Genomic DNA, 16,414 nt, shown 5'->3' with positions numbered 1-16,414 from the left:
ATAGTGCTGTGTTCTATATCCTGGGTGCTCTTGGCTCAGTGACTGTAGCATCTGTCTATTTGCTCTCCTGCTACTTTGTGGATTTTCACTTATTGTGGGGGTCTCTGGAACGTAACTCTTGCCATAGGTGAGGAATCACTGTATCACCAGTGCTCTGATACCTTCTTCTTTTAGTAAAATTCTGGTTCATATCTTTCTATAAATTGTTTATAGAGTATCTATTAGAGTGAATTAGAGGTCTTCTGCTTCACTTTATGGTAACATGTAAAGTAAAATAAAAGTATGGGTTGTTAGTGTTGTAGTGGGTCTGCGTCTTTTCTATCCTATTGCTTATGAGCCCCCATTAATGTCTTCCCCTTTAGCAGTAAGCTAGCTAAAAGACGCAAATGGTTCAAAGCAAAGATAGTTAGTGAAATAGCATAGAAAGAAAAGCAGAAACAAGACACGACCTCATAAAATTGGGTGAGCTCTTTTCTATAAATCACACATCATCTGCAGGAAGAGTAACAACGCATGAGGACTATGTATGGCTAGGATATATGTGTAGAGGGACATACATGTAAGGGCTATATTGGTCAAAGATACATACACTGAAGGAAACGCATGGGAAAGGCATGTACAAAGTGGGGTACTAGGGAACATACATGTTTACATTGTGTCAGGATCACTAATATCTTTGATGCCGTCATACTATTTCACCTAGGTATGTTGATTTCTGTTTTGACTTTGGGAAGGTACCTAAGTGGAATACATTGAGGAGGGGAAGGGGTACGATTATCTTATGCTCTAACCATATGGCATGCTCATTCAAAAATGAGAAGCAAGCCTATACCTTCTGTCTTAGAATCAATATTGGGTATTGGTTTCAAAGTAGAAGAGTGGTAAGGGCTAGGCAATGGGGGTTAGGTGACTTGCTCAGGGTCACACAGCTAGGAAGTGTCTGAGACCAGATTTGAACCCAGAACCTCCTGCCTCTAGACCTGGCTCTCAATCCATGGAGCCACTTAATTTCTCCTGGCTAGCTCATCTTTTTAAAAATCATCCTTTTTTCCTGATGACATCTTTTATTCTGTTTTAAAAATAGTTTCTTATTTGTTATGTCATTGACTCTGTTCACACACACTACATACACATCTTTCTCTTATTCCATGAGTGCTGCCCTTTTTTTTTAACTTTTCAAAAATTCCAGTGTCCCACAACTTTTAGCAATACAAAAACTTATGGTGTCATAAGATAGCTGCTATAGAGAGATGTTACCTTTTTTTTTCACCCCTCCCAATGTCTGTCTGGCTGAATAGGTCCCTCTGAGGGGACAATCTTTTTGGGGAAGACTCACCTATCCAATTCAATAAAGCAATTCATTGCAGTAAAAGGTGCTCTGCCAGTCCAGGCTTCCTAGACATAGGAGTAGTCAAAAATGAAGTGAAATTACTAACAGAAACAGTGGAGTTTTGTCACAAAAAAAATTATTATCAATGATAAAATGGCAGCTAGGTGAAAGAGCAGTAGGCTGAGAGAAATGAGTTCAAATCCAACCTCAGGCACTTAATAGCTGTGTGACTTAATTTCTATTTACCTCAGTTTCCTTATCTGTAAAAGGAGAATAATAATAGCACTTACCTTCCAAAGTTGTCAAGAGGATTAAAAGAGATAATATTTATAAAGCTCTTGGCACAATACGTGCCATATAGTAGGTGCTATTTAAATGTTACCTAATATTATTATTACTACTAAAAAAGGTAGCTTCAGTAAGAGGAGAGACAGGCATAAGGTTTCAATTAAATCAGAAGAACTTATTGAGAATAAGGTAATTTTTTGTGTATGATCATTTTGGACAACTGGCTACTCACAGAAAATCAGGAGCCCTTTTGGGTAATACCAAACTTTTCATAATAAAGCTGCAGCCTTACTTTTATCATGTCCCATGTCTTGACATTATCTATTGATGCCATGAAAGCATCCATAACTTCTGAGATATGAAGATCTGGACATCTAGATCACTAGAGTTTGGCAGTCCTTTGGAACCATCCCCCCTTCCTCCACTTGTCCCATTCCCCAACAAAATCAGTTGTAATTTCAGTTGAATCAGGTCTTGCTGATGGGTCCTGGTTCCTAACTCTTGGTGTGGGGCAGTGAGGTGGTGCAGTAGATAGAGCACTGAGTTTGGACTCAGGAAAACTCATCTTCATGAGTTAAAATATGGCCTCAGATACTTACTAGCCATGTGACTTTGGACAAGTCAACTAACCCTGATTGTCTCAGTTTCCTTATTTGTAAATGAGCTGGGGAAGGAAATGGCGACCCATTTTACTAGCTGTGCTAAGAAAACATCAAATGGAGTCACAAAGAGTCAGACCCAACTGAAAATGACTGCACAGTAACATCCCTCCCACCGTCCAAAGAAAACGTTCTAAAACTTGATGTATCTCTGTGTTCTCCAAGTCAAGAAAGAAGAATTTTGATAAAGTTGTTTTAGGCCATACGTGAGCATGAGAAAAGCCAAATTCCCATGAGAAGTCAGAAGAAATTCGAGGCACAATAGCTAGCATTGTTTTTAGAGCTAATTGGCAGGTGAGGGTAGGGAACTGGAGGGAAGGACCTGGATTTTGTCCAGTTTGGGATCACAGAGAATTGATTATAGAAAGCATTAAAAAAATATACATGTACTTTTCTCACCTGAGCAAGGGAAGCTCAGGGAGTACAACTCAGCCTTTCATGGACTAGACCAGAACAGATTTTTTAGGTTTCTTCAAACTAAATGCATTTGTTTCATCCTCTTTCCAAAGAAATAAAATACAAATTAGCTCAAGATTCTTCTGGGGCCAGTGCAAGTATTAGATTACCAAGAAAGAACTGATGAAAACCTGACAAAAATTATTCTGCCCTTTTCCCTGTAAAGGAATAGAGAACTAAGGAAAAATAGAGCAACTGTTGTTTTTTCAGTGGAAATGTTTTCATAGAAGCTGAATTAGTCAAACTGTCCTTGCACTGGTTTTGGCAGTGCTGGGGATGTAAATCCCAGATTTCAGGAGTGTTTGAAGAAAACAAGAAATTTCATTGTTCAGCTCTAATTAGTCACCAGGACAGTTGTAGTTCAGTTTCTTTTAACCCTTACTGTATGTCTTAAAATTGGTACAAGTATCATTTCCAAGGCAGAAGAGCATAAAGGCCTAGACAGCTGGGATTAAGTGACTTGCCCCAGATCACACAGCTTGGGAAATGTTTGTGGCCAAATGTAATTCAGTTTTTTTTTTAATAACCTTTACCTTCTGTCTTGGAGTCAATATTGTGTATTGGCTCCAAGGCAGAAGAGCGGTAAGGGCTAGGCAAAGGGGTCAAGTGACTTGCCCAGGGTCACACAGCTGGGAAGTGTCTGAGGCCAGATTTGAACCTAGGACCTCCCATCTCTAGGCCTGACTCTCAATCCACTGAGCTACCCAGCTGTTCAGTTTTAAGAAAAGTATATTTGCAAGCAGAAAAGGATTCTAGAAACAGAAGGGTGTTTTGAAGTAGCAGGCAATACTTTTAAAAAGCTAAATATTAATAATGGAAAGTGCTCTAGAAGCAAGGGAAATGACATGAGCAATGCATAGACAGATTTCCAGAGGAAATAGAAGAGTTATAAACTTTCCTCTCAGTTTTACGTGATTAAGCTGCTAGTGGAAGGAGCTTAGGTTTTCCCTTCTGAATCTGGTAATAGAGGGAGGAACATAAATCAAGATATGATTCAGGGCCATATTCTCAGGCTTGGGAATTGATCAGGATTCGAAATGAATTAGACGTGATACTGTAATATGAGTGGCATACCTTCATATCTGACTCAATGGATGAAGGACTTGGTTTTTGGGACTTCATTAATAATGATCACGATGGCTTGTGCTTCCACTTTGGATCTCCCCACTTAGCAACAGAATCCATTTTGTGTTCCTCAAAGGAAAAGGACTCTCAGATCCCATGCAAGCACACAGGGTAATAAGGACATTAAACATGGAACAACTTTCTTTGACTTTTAAAGACATTCATGAATTCAGATAGGGCTTTTAATCTGAGTCTTTAGGAAGTAAAAAGAGCTTTTGTTAAGTTTTGAGTTTTTGCAGTGATAAAGAATTAGAAACTAGGGAGGTGCCCGCCAACTAAGAAATGGTTGAACAAGTTATGGTATACAAATGTAATTGAATACAATTGTGCTTTTAAGAAATGATGAAGGGGAGTGTTTCAGAGAAACCTGGAAATACTTGTGTGAAACAATTCAGCAAGGTAAGCAGAATGAGGAAAAGAGTTTATATGGTGACAACCACATTCTAAAAACAAGCAACTTTGAAAGATTTAGAAACCCTGATCAATGTAATGATCAGCCATAATTCCAGAGGACTAATGATGAAATATGTTACCTGCTAGAGAGGTGATGGACTGAGAGTGTAAACTTAGACCTTTTTTGGATGTGGCCAACATGGGGATATTTTTTGGTTGACCATTACATATATGTAATAAGGTTTTTGTTTTTCTTTCTTTCTAAATTAGAGGAATGGAATAGAAGGGAGAGAAGACAGATTTTTGTTGATTTTTAAAAATTAATTAAAAAGTAGGCTAATAGACAATCAATTCTTAGCAAAGACCTTTACTGCAGCTGGCACAGTAAGAAAATAGCTGCAAAACATTAGCTAGGGGTACATCTTCCACAAATATACAATGTCCATTTGAAGGGGGGCTCAAATTTAGAATATGATGGTAATGAGGGACATACATAGAATACATTTATGGTAAAAGTAATGCTCAACTCCTCCACTCATTTTACAAGAAGATAATATTTTTTCTTTTTGTAGAGTCCTCATGCACCCAGCTCCCTTTGTGTCCCCCCCTTTTTTGCCAGCTATGTTTCTTAGCTGGGCTCCCAAAGTGAATTCCTTTCAAAAACTCTACTTGATTGCCAGAGCTAGTTTCTCTCTCTCTCTCTCTCTCTCTCTCTCTCTCTCTCTCTCTCTCTCTCTCTCTCTCTCTCTCTCTCTCTCTCTCTCCCTCCCTCCCTCTCTCTCTCTCTGTCTCTTCCTCTCTCTCTCTCCCCCCCCCCTCTCTGTCTCTCTCTCTCTGTCTCTCTCTCGACTTAATTTTGTCTTTTTTTCAAATACACGTAGAAACAATTTTTTACAATTATTTTCAGACATTTTGTGATTCAGATTCTCTCCCTCCCTCTCTCCTGCCCCCCACTTGTTATAGTTTGTACCTATGCTTTTATAAATACATATTTCCATATTCCCCATGTTGTGACAGAAGACACATATCACAGATACAATAAAATACTCATGAAGAAAAAAGTGAAAGATGGCATGCTTTCACTGCATTCAGATTCCAACAATTCCTTCTTTGATTCTGTATAGCATTTTTGATTATGAGTCCTTTGGGTTTTTCTTTGGATCTTCTTTTACTGATAGCAGTTTAGTCCTTAACAGTTAATCATTGTATAGTATTTCTGCTAGGATATACAGTGTCCTCCTCATTCTGCTTACTTCACTAAGCATCAATTCATATACGTTTTTCCAGGTTTTTAAAAAAATCATCCTGTTCATCACTTCTTAGGGTACAACAGTATTCCATTATAACCACAGATGACGACTTATTCAACCATTCCCCAATTGATGAACACTCCCTCAGTTTCCAGTTCTATGCCACTGCAAAGAGAGATGCTAAAAATACTTTTGTGCAATTGGTCTTTTCCTCCTATCTCTGATCTATTTGGGGTATAGACTTACCTGACATCGTTATTTCTTTTTCTACTTGTTTAGGGCCCTAGAAAGTTGGAATAGGTGGGTGAGAAATATAGAAGAAAAACAAAAATTCAGCCATAAAGGCAACATCATGAAATTTTAACTTAAAATTACCTAAGAATGACTCCCGGGGCAAAAGCAAATAGCATGCATGTGATCTGTATTTCACCCAACTTTAGATTCACAGGAATTATCAGGTTCAATGTGGTGTGGACTAGATGATAAATGTACTTTATTTGGCGTAAGTACTACTTTTGATCCATTAAAATTATATGTAGTAGGCCAAAGCAGGAACATAATACATAGCTGTACATAGAAAAGTTGCCTACTGTAGGACAAGCATAGGGTAATATATAAATACATTGTGCATAGAATCACATATTAGAGTTTATTACAATATTAACACGGGTAATTATCTGCTTTCATACTTGTAAAGACCTATTCCAAATCCTAAACTATTAGGAAATAAGAAAAAAGGTAATAAAACAAAGGTAACTGGTTTTAGAATCAACTTCCACTAGATCCAGTGAATGTCTAATTTTTCAATGGAGAGAGAGTAGAAATCACAGAATGAGTTGAGTCAAATGTAGATGACATGGCTGGAGCCGTCTGGGAAGTATCATGGAAGCCTAAAAGGCTAGATAAGTCCAAAATGACCTACAAAGGCCCAAGGTAGCTTCAGGGGGCAGAGTGAAATTTTCTGGTGGGAAAGGATTAGAAAGTATGGTTCAAATGGAGATTAATAGAAACATCATGGCTGGAAATATTTGGGATGTAATATTCCTCAGACCTTCGACTCAAAGCCAGTATATGTCCTAAAGGATGACTTCAGAGGTTTCTGGGATCCTCCACCTTTGAGGGTGTTCTTTTCTAAGGTGGATCTTAAAATAAGTGAGAGCTATTGAGGAGCCTTGGGTGTTTTGCTCTTTGACCACATTACACTAATACATTGGGAACACTAGCTCATGCTTTAAGTTTCTTTTCTTCCTTAGAGAGTCCTTCCTTTTTTTAGGTGCTATCGTCTTCAAATCTTAAAATTTTCTAGCCCCACACTTGTGTTATGGGTGGAGTAGTGTTGGAGTCAGTGCTTTCTTGATGCTCTTGTCTAGCACCAACTTCTATATTCTTGTAAATTCCTACATGAGAATTGGGGATCATCTGGGTATTTTGGGATTGAGCCCCAGATTTATACCTTTAGAATTCTTCTCAGTCTTTGAATTGGTTCAAATCAATGCTGAAACCCTAGACTTGCTTGCTTGGCTGATGCAAGTTAGACCATACCTTTTTTGGCCAAAGGAGTTAGAAAGGACGTCAGCTAGAATGTCTCATGAATAAGTGCAGCTTAGACTCTTGAAGTATTAATCTTTTGTAATATATGACCAGAAGGTGGTCACACACTCTGGAGAACTGGAGAGAGAGGGTAAAAGAACTGGAGAAATGAAGAGAGGGAAGAGATTGATCCCCCCCTCTCTTCCCTTTGGGGAAGATAGCACAATTTGTCTTCCATAGGGACAGAATCTGTCTCCTTAGAGATTGGGTTTGAGAGGTGGAGGTTAAGGATTGGAGGAGAAAGTCTTAGAGAAATAATCCACTGCCTCCCTTCTTGATCTTAGCTGTTGCTGAGAGGCAGGGTAAACTTCCTGCCTCTGGATTCTCCCAATATCCCAACTACCACCTTTCCCTTTGAGACTTAATTCACTCCTTAGCCCTGGTCTTGAACTATTCTCCCCTTTGGGGAATGGTGTGATTCCTCCCCCCCCCCAAATCTTTAGTCTTCTTCTTTGATACCAGAAAGCAGGCAGACCTGATCTAAAAGGTAACACTTTATTCTTGAGGGCACACAGGGAAGGGAGAATGAGGGTGTTTGGGTGAGGAAAGTGGAAGATGGGAATCCTTATAGATTAGCAACTGATCTCCTCCCCGAATCTTTTGTGGTTCAGGATGTCTGCCTGACCCTCCTTTGGTCAGTTGTTGAGTTTGTCCTTCCTCCTAAGCTAATCTGGCTATGAGTTGAAGTTCAGGACAATTTGAGGAAAGAGAAATCTTCTCAGTAGACAGCTTCCTATAAAGTCCCAATCTACTTTTGTCTTCATCTGGAACCAAAGAGATTTAGGGGTTTACTGGAAAGTAGTCAATGTCCAGAGGGATCCTCCATCTCAGAGGTCCTCTTCTCAGACCCTCTATTCCAGGAGAGAGCTGATCAGAAGTGAACTGACAGTTTTGAATCCTCTCAGCTCCTCTGTTCCTTCCTGGAATCTTGAGTCTTCCTTGCCCTTCCCCCATTTGGGCTGTTTCTTTACCTTGCTGGATCTGATTTTTCCTCCTTTTGCAACTTCTCTCTTACATTTTATTTGTTTAATGTTAAGATTGGCATTAACCTTTATTTGTTTAACATGTACTGATGTCTATATGAGATTCTAGATCTCTTTGTCTCAGAGCTTAAGTATAAAATTTTGTCAAACTGACTCTTCTTATTTTGAGCCTTCTTCTATTTTACTTCCCACCATGAATTCAACTTTTCAGACACTGATCTAATTTTTCGTCTTTGGACGCAACATACCATATCCTGACTATGCCTAGACCAGTCTATGCCTATGACCATATCCTATCCTATGCCTAGAATGCTCTCCTTCCTCACCTCTACCTCCTGATTTCCCTTCAAGATTCAACTTTTATCCCATTTTCTTCAGGCATACCTTACTAGTGGATGATAAACGTACTATATTTGGTTTAAATGCTATTTTTCAGTCCATTAAACTTATATGTAGTAGGTCAAATATATGTGTGTGCATATATATATATATATATATATATAATGTATAGATAATATACAGATAGACTATATATGTGTGTGTGTTCACACACATATATAGTCTATCTGTATATTATCTCCTTATTTGAATGTGAGTTCTATGAAGGAAAACACTTTTTGTCTTTCTTTATATCCCCAGTACTTAAGCTTAGTGTCTGGTATATAGTAAGTGCTTAGTAAATGCTTTTTGTTGGTAAAACCTTCTAACACCTGCAGACCACACAGAACCACTTGGATTATTGGATTGATCTGGTTCTCTGGGGGTACATTTACCTCTTAATGCAGAATTTATTCAATTAAGCCAAAGTGAAGACCCTGGGATGCCTGCAAGGGTCTATGTCTTGAAGTTAAGGAGATGACTAGAACCTTAGATAAATATGACAGATATATGGAGAGTCCCTACATACCTAGATGAGGTTAGTAGTAGAACTAAGTCTGAATATATACATAATATATAGTTTGTGGTGAAACAATAGTGCTTTGGAGAGCATAAGTATTCTGCAAAAACCTTCTTTAACATTTATTATACTATAGAAGTAATCTTTCATAACTGTGCACAGAGGTTGTGGTACTGGACAAAAGTTCCACTAGGTATGACCAAGCTGGAAAGACTTGGTTTTGTAAAAAGTATGGTCCTGGCAGCAGATTTTGCCTGATGTCTAAGGACCAATGTAGTGAAATATAATCCTGCTAATGCAGATTAACTGAGAACCACATGGACTAAATCGATCAAATTAAATGCTGATAGAAAAATGGAGAAAGAGGGCTAATATTACATTGTTAGAGCAGCTTTGAATTTTTTTTTTTTAGAAAACAAGATGGAAATATATATGAATATCTGTTAAACTATTCAAACTCATTGACCTAAGGATTCCAGTATCAGAATCAGTTTTAAAGGGCATTATTGAGAGGTAAAAAGCTGTGTATACATGAAAATATGCATGGAAGATTTGTTTAGGATGCCAAAAAACTAGAAATAACACAAATAAATGGGATAACACAATTAGTAGGAGTTAATACAGTAGCTGAGATAAGACAGACCCTCCTCTTACTCCTCAAGTGTACCCAAGAACTTTGAGGGAAGGCTAAAATGTAATACACCTGGCCTTCAGTCAGTAGGGCCAGTGAGTCACTTTTACACCTATATTTGGACACATTCCTCAAAAGAAACAAAATGGATATTAAGAATTATAGCATATGGTGCTATTTAGTCAAACAAACTCAACATCAGAAGGCCCATTTTTTTATTATTATAGCTCTAACAAAGATATTGAGTTTTATATTACAAGTAATCATAATTATCATGCTGCCCTCTTTAAACTGAGACAAGACCTGTGTAATATTTAAAAGAGTATATGGCTTAAACTGTAGTAATTAAAATTGTTGGAGATATAAACTGTAAGAGTTAAAATAGTTGAGGTTGTAAACTGTAGTGAGTAAAATAGTGGAAGATATAAATTATAGTAGATATAAGAGTGGGTGAGTAAATTGTGACCATAGGAAATATGTTTTCACTACAGTGTTTTGTTTAAAATCAAATATAAGGTGGTCACCAGGGAAATATTCCCAATTATGAATATACCCAAGTCAACTGGGTTTTATAGAGACTTTAATTAATACAAATGTGGAATTAAATAAAAAAGAGAAAGAGAGAAAAAGGAAATAAGTATGAAGGGCCTTAAGCCAACATGGCCTAGACCTGAGTCTTAAGAGAGAGAGAGATCAGTCAGTCAGTCTTTTATCACTCACCACAAGGTCTGTCTAAGCAAGGATTCTAGTGACACCAGGCCAGCTCCATCTCAGCTGACTTTATCAGAGAGAGTTCCAGCCAGAGTCCTCCTCAAAGAGCCTTTCAGCCAGAGACTGTTCCAAAGGGCCTCTCTCCAGAGCCTCCAGAGGGACAGAGTCCCCTCAGAGGAGCTCGAGTGAGACCTCCTTAGAGATTGTCCTCCAAGAGCTTCCCTTCTCCAGAGCCTCTCTGAAGAGATTCTTCCCAATCGATCCTCATCAGAGATCCTCCAAAAGGATTCTTTTCTCAAGAGATTCTGCTTTTTCTTATATAGGGGTTTTTCTCCTATGTCACCTCCCCTAAGTCCTTCCATCTACCAATCACTTTAGACGTTTTCCAAAGGACTGCCCATTCTAAAAACACTGCTGGGTCGACTTAATCCCTTTAGTAAGTTTGAACCAGAGAAAACACAGCTGAGTTGACTAATCCCCTCAAGAGAAAATCTCTGAATAAGTTTTCACCTCTTTGCTCCTGGCAAGTTTACAAGTTGCCCGACCTTTATAGGTACCTAGCATCCCATTGTATCAATTCTAAAAACAGCCATGGCTCAAAGAACTCCCTGCCTCATCATAAGCATGGGTCCAAGTACTTTCATTGTTTAGCAAGGAGTTTTCTCCCCTAAAGCAGTCTTAAGTACAGGTGGAGTAGAGGTCCTCCCATTTCTGATCCTGGCGAGTTCTCACAGTCAAAATAGGGAATGTTCCTAGTAGGGAATTGTTCCAATTGAGAGTTCCCCGATGGGGAAATTTTTAACATTCACAAGTCTGAGAAATTTCAAGATTTACACCTAGGTCTGGTCTAGATCTGTAGATCTGTGAGATGAGGTAGCACAATATGAAGGTTAAAAGCCTGACCAGAATTTATGGAAAAAGTTAAAGATGTATATATTAATAGTAGTAGCAGTAGTAGTAATAGTGATTATGGTGTTGATGATAGTGTTGCTGGTAGAGTGTACTGTTGATGGTAGTGGGTAGTTATTGTTGTGGTAGTAAGTAATTATTTTCATTGGTGGTAGTAGATGTGGTGATGATAGTGATGATGGTAGAGGTCGTGATGATAGGTGGGTAGTGGTGATGATGGTTATATTGATAGTGGTGATGGTGTTAGTTGGTGATGATGGTGTTATTGATAGTGGTGGTACTTGTATGAGATTCCAGATCTTTTTGTCTAGGAACTCAAGTAGTGGGTAGAGGGTGGTGGTGTTGATGAAATTGTTGGTGGGATGGTACTAGTGGGTGGTTATTGTTATTTGTGAGTGGTAGTGATGATGACAGAGGTGCTGGTGGTTGGTGGTGATGATGGTGGTGGGTGGTAGCTGCTGGTTATGATGGTGGTGGTGGTGATGGTGGTGGTAGTAGTAGAGCAGTAGTAGAAATAGTAGCAGTGGCTGCCACCACAATGAATCTACTGAGTTTTAATTGAGTGTGCCCTGGATATCTAGATAGAAATGAGGGGTTGAACTTTGACACTTCTTAGAAGTTTGGTTTTGGGCAAATCATATCATTGTTCTCATTTTCCTTATCTATAAAACGAGAGGGTAGGATTAGTTGGAATGAAATTAAATCCCCAATCTCATAATCCTTTGGGACATTATGAGGGAGAGAATAATTTCATTGGACTGAATGCTGAGGCATTGGGTGAAATATTTATTCAAACATATGGTGGCATGTGAATTCACAAAGGACTTGGGATTCTATTACTGTGGGGAATTCCTGGTATGGCAGCTCCCTCCATCAAAGTAGTCCGCAATTTAAGAGCTAAAGAGTTGTTTCAGTTACATATATGTGACTTGTTCAAGTGGGACTTGAACCCAGGTTTTTCAGACTCCAAATACAGGATTCTAGATGTTATATTTTGCTGCCTCAGTTAAAGTATAAATTGGATCATTGGTCAAATTTTTTCTATTCCAGACATTTCAAAGAACTTGTTTTTTTTTTTAATTTTAATTTTTTTTTAAAATTTTTTTTAAAAAACCCTTACCTTCCATCTTGGAGTCAATACTGTGTATTGGCTCCAAGGGAGAAGAGTGGTAAGGGCTAGGCAATGGGGGTCAAGTGACTTGCCCAGGGTCACACAGCTGGGAAGTGTCTGAGGTCAGATTTGAACCTAGGATCTCCCATCTCTAGGACTGGCTCTCAATACACTGAGCTACCCAGCTGCCCCCTCAAAGAACTTCTAAAAAAGTTCTATAGAAAGTTCCTTGTTCAAACAGAATCAACTTGATTTCTTCAACTTAATGCTTAATACGTTATTTGAGATCTGGATGGTATTTGGCCAGAAAAGTATGAATAGAGGACCTGGTGTCAGGAGTTGCCATCAGTGAGTAATACACTTGGCTATCTACTTATTTTTCTAACAAAAATCACATACAACAGCCTGGTGAGGTGATTATAGTTCAAGATGCAGTAAGGCTCAGTAAAAGCTTTGTGGATCACTGTGGTGCATGTCACACTTGAAATGCATTTGCTCCACATTCCAGTTGAGATATGTTGGGCATGGTTTCTGCAGCTCCTCTTTCAGAGTGATCTTTTGCAGCCATAGAAACTGATTTTGGATTTAAATCTTTTCATAAATCATATGATGGGGAAAAAGAAAAGATTTAGAGCAGAGCTAATTTCCTACATGAGGAATGCAGGAAAAGATCAGTTATGAATGACTTCTCTAAAGAAATGCAAAGCTTTTTACCATATGGATTTATGTAAAATTCAGAGGAATATATCCTGGCTAATGTCTGTGTATTTCTTTTCATTGTACTTTGAAGTTAAGTGTCAAAGTATTAAATCAGATACACTTATTTTGAAATCTTTTAAAAATAAACATCAAATAAATACATCATCATTAAAACTGTAAATTGATTCAATGTTTAGGAAAAGGCTGGAAATTATCAATTTGTTCATAACTTTTGACCCATTACACCATGATGAGGATAGAGAAGTTCCAATAACTACCAAAATATTTTTGTGATTTTTTTTTGCAGCATTTTTGTGATAATCAAGAACTGGACACTAATTGAATGCTCATTGGTTGAAGAGTTGAACAAATTACATAATAGCAATAAAACAGGATTTTGTTGTGTCTTAAGAAAAAAATGAATATGAGAAATTCAGAGAAACAAAAAATCTGGATACTTGACCTTTCTGGATTGAATTATACTCATGTATAAAATAAGGGAATTAGGTTAGACTCCGTTTAGCTCTATAATCCTATTATTAATTTTGAGATAATGTTGAGGAAGCATTAGAAATATTCTCTGGGGAAGGAACCTGCCACCAAAGGTCACTCTAGGGCAAGTCACTAATGCCTACCTTATATTTATATAGAATTTTACATATATCATTTCACCTGATCTTCAAAACATTGTGTGGAGTAGGTGGAACAAGTTTTGTTATTTCCTTTTTACATATGAAATGGTATGGACTGATACAGGATAAAATTAATAGAACTAGAAGAACTATATGCACAATAACTACAAATATTGTATGAAAAGAACATTTAAGGAAACTGATCTCTGACAAATCAGAATGACTACTCTTAGTCTGCAAGACCTGTACTGGGGCCAACAAAACCTTTCTGAATATATTAGATAATGATTAATAGCATCAGTCATTGGCATATAAATTCTCCTGACTAATGTATGTGGACGCAGTTACCATTTTCTTAGATGAAAGTTCCATTCTTCAAGTTCTACTGATTGTTTTCCCTCTTATCTATGCATTATTTTATCTTATAACTCTGTGTTGCTTTGAAGATCTATGCCTGTTTCCAAAATTGTGCTAATGCTCCTCTCATCTCAAATGAAGATGTTGTTTTTGTTTTTAAACTCTTACCTTCTGCTTTAAAATCAATACTTTGAATTGGTTCCAAGGCAGAAGAGCTGGAAGGGCTAGGCAATGGGGGCTAAGTGACATGCATAGAATCCCACAGATTGGAAGTACTTGAGGCCAGATTTTACCCACAACCTCCTGTCTCTGGGCCTGGCTCTCAGTACACTGAGTCACCTACTTGCTCCTTTTGATATTTTAAAAATAGCTCTATGATTCCAAGGAAGATCAGGGTTCCCATCCTAAACTTGCGAAACACTCATTCTAGGCTTGTTCTTCCCAGCTTGCATTGGCACTGACAGATTCGTCCCCAGAAAGGTGGCTGCTACCACTCTTGCAGCACTAAGGAAATAGTCTTGTGGATGGCTATTTTCCTAACACTATTGATTAAGAGCTTTCCTAGGTGGTGTTCATAATGCACCAGAAGACCCAGTTCTTTAACAAAGGTTACTCAAATGGCATAGCAAGAACAATCCCTTTAAAGCATCTCCCTCAACATGTGGGGCCCATTCTTTCACAAATATAAAGCACATTTTTTTTTAAACCCTTACCTTCTGTCTTGGAGTCAATACTGTGTATTGGCTCCAAGGCAGAAGAGTGGTAAGGGCTAGGCAATGGGGGTCAAGTGACTTGCCCAGGGTCACACAGCTCGGAAGTGTCTGAGGCCAGATTTGAACCCAGGACCTCCCATCTCTAGGCCTGACTCTCAATCCACTGAGCTACCCAACTGCCCCCATAAAGTGCATTTTGTAGGAGTGAAAAGAGTTGACATAAGTGCAATGCTAATGAAGTACACAGGAAGGGAACACACTCATGCCTAAGACAATTCACAACACTGGAACTTCAGGACTCGATGTCCTTTTTTTTTTCTTCTAAAGGATCTTAAAGTTCATTGTGGGGCACATCAAGAATAGATGAGCCACTGTGGAGCTTGATAGTAGTGTCTCCTCACAGAAAATGGTATTTCTGCTGGATAGACAGCTCAGCTGAACTTGCTCCTCCTATGAAGGACCAATCTGCAAGTGGGCTGCTTGGCTGAAGAGGTAATCTGGCTCCTTCTGGGCTACATAGGGCAGATTTTAAAGCAAAGCCCTGGCTGCTTCTGAGATGGGTTGGAGAGGCTACCCCACCAATGGGCAGTTTGCTGCCTTATTGGACAGAGGAGATCCCTGCTGCTGGACCACCGCTGTTGAATTGAGTGGGGAAGGTTATTTGGAGCTATTGGATCCTTTTTAGGAAGTGGCATCTCTGCTGGAGAGCTCCTTGGGCTCACTTTTTGATGGATAGCTGAAGTTTTCCACCATATTCTGTACTTTCTTCAGCTGCAGTATTAGAATGGTTATTTCACTCAGAGTGCTACTATACTCTTTCAGCTAGGGCAACTATCCTTTAACTGGGCTTAGCAGAAGCATCTCCTTTTTTGTCTCTCAGGCTCTTAGTTCGGAGGTTTGTCACTACCAAGCAGGAAGTGGGAGATCTCGGCTAAGGACTCTACCTTCACTCATGGTGATGAGTTCTGATACCTTTGAAATCTCATTCAAATGAACAAATAGGGACAAGTGTATGGATCTAGTCTGTGTTCTTTTGGCAATGTTATTTTAGTTTGCTGACCTTTTCATATGTAATGGAGCTCTTCAAGCCTCTTTCCTCTTTACTGTATGAAACAAACTCTTCTTTTGTACTTGACAGGACTCTCCTTTTATATTCTAATGTCTCACTTTTTTAAAAAAATTTTCCTAACTTAAGCTTTGCTGTAAGTCTTAGTAGGGCACACATTTTACCATCCCATTCATCTGATTGCTGCTCTAGAATCCAAGGAAACTGGAAAACTGAAACATGAATGTACAATGGAGGCGGAAAAATTTTTGTATAAAAAGGCAAACTTGATGAGCCCTACTTGGGGTTGTTTTTACTCCCTACCTCTCACTAGTTGATCAGGAACTGCAGGTCTCTGTGATGCCCAGATAATTGGTGGAGGGCCATCTTTGGCGTGCCAAAACTTCTGAGATGATTGGAAGGTACCACCCAATTTTTCCTTTACTGATCTTGAACTGGAGGCTTCTGCATTGCCTAGATAATGGGTGGAGAAGGACCCTTACTGCTACCACTTAATCTGAGTTGTTTCAACGTTTGTTTCCATTGGTGAACTGAGGAAATGCTGCTTTTAGTGCATCATTCCACTGTACCCTATTTATTTTCCTGTTAATTCACCGGAGACTATAGGTCTCTG

The sequence above is a fragment of the Monodelphis domestica genome, chromosome 7 (genome assembly GCF_027887165.1).
Source record: "Monodelphis domestica isolate mMonDom1 chromosome 7, mMonDom1.pri, whole genome shotgun sequence".
NCBI lineage: Eukaryota > Metazoa > Chordata > Mammalia > Didelphimorphia > Didelphidae > Monodelphis > Monodelphis domestica.
This window is presented reverse-complemented; position numbering follows the sequence as displayed.